Genomic DNA, 4,841 nt, shown 5'->3' with positions numbered 1-4,841 from the left:
CATGCCCCAGGACACACAGTGGTACTCATCATGCCCCAGGACACAGTGGTCCTCATCATGCCCCAGGACACAGTGGTACTCATCATGCCCCAGGACACAGTGGTCCTCATCATGCCCCAGGACACACAGTGGTACTCATCATGCCCCAGGACACAGTGGTACTCATCATGCCCCAGGACACAGTGGTACTCATCATGCTCCAGGACACAGTGGTACTCATCATGCCCCAGGACACAGTGGTACTCATCATGCCCCAGGACACAGTGGTCCTCATCATGCCCCAGGACACAGTGGTACTCATCATGCCCCAGGACACAGTGGTACTCATCATGCCCCAGGACACAGTGGTCCTCATCATGCCCCAGGACACAGTGGTACTCATCATGCCCCAGGAACTAAACTGGCTTCCAGTTGATCAGTTGGTGCAGATCAAACCGTTGATGTTATTTTAAAGTTCTACATGACCTTGCCCCCAGTTACCTGTCTGGTTATTCTAAGTTCATTAGAGGCTCTCATAGCCATCACACCAGAGTCAATATCAGACCGCTGCGTTATAGGAGCATGTCTGGGGGAAACATCTATTTCTTTAACACTGGTGCAGAGGAATATAAAAAGCATCCCTACGCTGGGGAATTTTAAGATAAACCTTAAGGAATGGTTAATGGGCTGTCACGATCGTCGTAATGAGCGGACCAAGGTGCAGCGTGTGTTGAGTTCCACATCTTTATTACGGTAAAACTTTAAACAAAAACAATAAACCAACAACGAAACTTGAAAGTAGTAGTGCACATGTCAGGTTTTGGCCAGGACTGTTCAGGTTTTGTTCACTAGATGTCCCCCTTGCACCTTTTTTGTACCTTTTGTTTTTCTTGCTCCAATTATTGTTTGCACCTGTAAGTCATCCCCTTGTTAGTATTTAAACCCTGTGTGTTCCTTAGTTCCTTGCTCAGTGTTTGTAAGTTAGCACCCAGCCCCAGCCCAAGCCTTGTTTTATATAGACTTTTCTCTTGTTGGATTTTCCAGAGGTTCTCTGGTTTTGTTCTTGTTTATTATTTGAGTAGTCTTTTGAGGTTTGTTTTTCCCTGCTGTTTTTTCCCACTTTGTGGATTTTTCGTTGTATTTTGGAGGATATCCATTTTTCATTAAACCACCATCTCTAGTACTGCTGTGTCTGCCTCATCTTCTGGGTTCTGCCAATTATTAAGTGACTGTTTCTCGCACCGGGTCCTGACAGCACATGCACAAACACAAAACAATATCCCACAAACACAGGTGGGAAAAATGGCTACCTAAATATGATCCCCAATTAGAGGCAACGATTACCAGCTGCTTCTAATTGGGAACCATACAAAACACCAACATAGAAATATTGAACTAGAACACCCCCTAGTCACGCCCTGACCTACTACACCGTAGAGAACCAAGGGCTCTCTATGGTCCGGGCGTGACATGGGCAAAATGCTTCAAGACAAAACTGGCTAAGAAAAGTACTGTTTCCTCCCTATAGATGAAATGATGCATTTTGTTTTCATTTTAGAATATTGTGTGTATATTTTAAATCTCGTCTTTTCAAGAGGACCACAATGAAAATACCTTTTTTTTTTACATACATTGTATTCACGTGTGGTTGTATTGGATTTTTAATCTGTCACACAAATAAAAATCTGAAAGACAGAGAGAAAGCAACTGAATAAAACAGAGAGACAGAAAGAGAAAGTGAGAGACTTGAATCACTCTGAGACAGAGATAGAAAGTGACTTGAATCACGTTGAGACAAAGTTAGAAAGAGACTTGAATCACACTGAGACAGAGATATAAAGAGACTTGAATCACTCTGAGACAGAGATAGAAAGATACTTGAATCACTTTGAGACAGAGATAGAAAGAGACTTGAATCACTTTGAGACAGAGATAGAAAGAGACTTGAATCACTTTGAGACAGAGATATAAAGAGACTTGAATAACTCTGAAAAGAGGGGGAGTAGCACTCTGGGGACTTGTAGGCGTATCACAGAATAGCTATCTGGCTATGTCACTGCCATCTGGCACTGTAATAATCTAATTGCCTCCACATTAGGCATGGCTGCGATGCCTGACCCAGGACGAGGGCTGCCGCTACACCAGACAAGTCAGGTGTTGCCCTCGTCGGCTGGGTGGCTGGGGGGGGTCACAGGATCACCCTAAATAATATTGCACCTCACCTACCCCCAAACCACAACTCAACCTCCCCTCAGTTCACCACTAAACCCCTAAACCTGTCAACCTCACCCTAAACTCAACCTCCCCTCAGTTCACCACTAAACCCCTAAACCTGTCAACCTCACCCTAAACTCAACCTCCCCTCAGTTCACCACTAAACCCCTAAACCTGTCAACCTCACCCTAAACTCAACCTCCCCTCAGTTCACCACTAAACCCCTAAACCTGTCAACCTGTCAACCTCACCCTAAACTCAACCTCCCCTCAGTTCACCACTAAACCCCTAAACCTGTCAACCTCCCCCTAGTAGAACGTTTCTGCTCTGGTCTGTTGTTCCTTTAAAACAGAATCTAGATGGCCATCTTGATTTTAGATATCAGGTCATGGGGAATACGCTGCTAAGATTTTACATAAACATACTGTGAGTTTGATTACGTTTTGCCGGTTGACAGTCGTATCACCTTTTATAAAGCGTGACCGTCTGCCTCATAACAAAAGAAGACATTTGGCACTTTTTATTATTGCTGAATATTTTTATTTTCCAACCAAAACAAGACCTCTGCTCTGGGCTTGCCTTTGAAGTGGAACACTCCGGAACACTTTTAAACTGTCTCACCCATAATGCAGTTCTTCTATCAATGGAAATACCAAGCAGAAACTATACTCTCCGGCAACCCTTGAGTTAAAGGGGAATACTTACTGCACGTCTTGTGCTTTATGGGGCCCTGCTGGCCCCTGTGGTAGCCAGTCTCACACACACACACACACACACACACACACACACACACACACACACACACACACACACACACACACACACACACACACACACACACACACACACACACACTCTCAGACACATGGAGGATAAAAGGTAACAGAGGGTCAGGCCAAGATAGCGCTGCCTGTATCTGCCCCTGTCTGGACTGAAAACACGGCATTCTGGGAAAACAGCAGTGGGGGGAGGGGGTTGCTTTGTTTCCTGCTTGGAGAGGAAATGAAAATAAACCAGTAAGGGTCAGGTGATGCTGGGGTTTGACTATAAGCACGGGAACAGACACACACAGAGGGAATGGGTCGGGTGATGCTGGGGTTTGACTATCAGCACGGGAACAGACACACACAGAGGGAATGGGTCGGGTGATGCTGGGGTTTGACTATCAGCAGGGGAACAGACACACACAGAGGGAATGGGTCAGGCGATGCTGGGGTTTGACTATAAGCAGGGGAACAGACAGAGGGAATGGGTCGGGTGGATGTACAGGAGGATTATTTATGTGTATTCGCAGTGTGCTAATTTAATTACTGTAATGTTGACACAGGAGGTCAACCACATGGACTTTCAAACTTACAAACGCACACACACACACACACACACACACACACACACACACACACACAACACTGTCTCTTATGCTATTGATTCCCCTAACCACTTCATATTTGACAGTGTAAATCCATTATTACTCTCTAATACTACCTCTTCTTCTTCTCTTCTGTTAATTCTATTCATTGTTATTATGGACGTGACTCTTTTCATTGTTCTTATTGATTATTGATTAATGTACTCCGTTGTTGAGGGAGATGGCATTTCTATATTGATTAATGTACTGCGTTGTTGAGGGAGATGGCATTTCTCTATTGATTAATGTACTGCGTTGTTGAGGGAGATGGCATTTCTCGATTGATTAATGTACTGCGTTCTTGAAGGAGATGGCATTTCTCTATTGATTAATGTACTGCGTTGTTGAGGGAGATGGCATTTCTCTATTGATTAATGTACTGCGTTGTTTGAGGGAGCTAGCATTTCTCTATTGATTAATGTACTGCGTTGTTGACGGAGATAGCATTTCTCTATTGATTAATGTACTGCGTTGTTGAGGGAGATAGCATTTCTCGATTGATTAATGTACTGCGTTGTTGAGGGAGATGGCATTTCTCTATTGATTAATGTACTGCGTTGTTGAGGGAGATAGCATTTCTCTATTGATTAATGTACTGCGTTGTTGACGGAGATAGCATTTCTCGATTGATTAATGTACTGCGTTGTTGAGGGAGATAGCATTTCTCGATTGATTAATGTACTGCGTTGTTGAGGGAGATAGCATTTCTCTATTGATTAATGTACTGCGTTGTTGAGGGAGATAGCATTTCTCAATTGATTAATGTACTGCGTTGTTGAGGGAGATAGCATTTCTCTATTGATTAATGTACTGCGTTGTTGAGGGAGATTGCATTTCTCTATTGATTAATGTACTGCGTTGTTTGAGGGAGATAGCATTTCTCTGCACATTTTATACCTGCTGTAAACTGTGTATGTGACACATATATTTGATTTGATTTTAAATGTGACCATTTGGACAAATGATCATTGTCTCAAAGCTCTTATTTATTGTAAGGTAAAGGTCATGTGATGTGTGAGTCACTATAACAATGTTCGTCACCTGCTAAACAAAGAAGCAACCTAAAATGAACGTGGCTGCTGGCTGTTTGGGAATTTGCGAAGGATCACACGTTGGAGAGGAAGAGAAAGAGAGAGAGAAAGAAACACGTACCAACAGAAAAAGAGAGTGAGGGTTGCGGTTAGTTTTACGAGCGACGTAGGAGCTGTTAATACAGGGGAGTGATCCAAGGCAGGGCTAG

The sequence above is a fragment of the Salvelinus alpinus genome, chromosome 34 (assembly GCF_045679555.1).
Source record: "Salvelinus alpinus chromosome 34, SLU_Salpinus.1, whole genome shotgun sequence".
In the NCBI taxonomy this organism is placed as follows: Eukaryota; Metazoa; Chordata; class Actinopteri; order Salmoniformes; family Salmonidae; genus Salvelinus; species Salvelinus alpinus.
The sequence above is the reverse complement of the archived record's forward strand: the minus strand, read 5'-3'. Positions refer to the sequence as shown.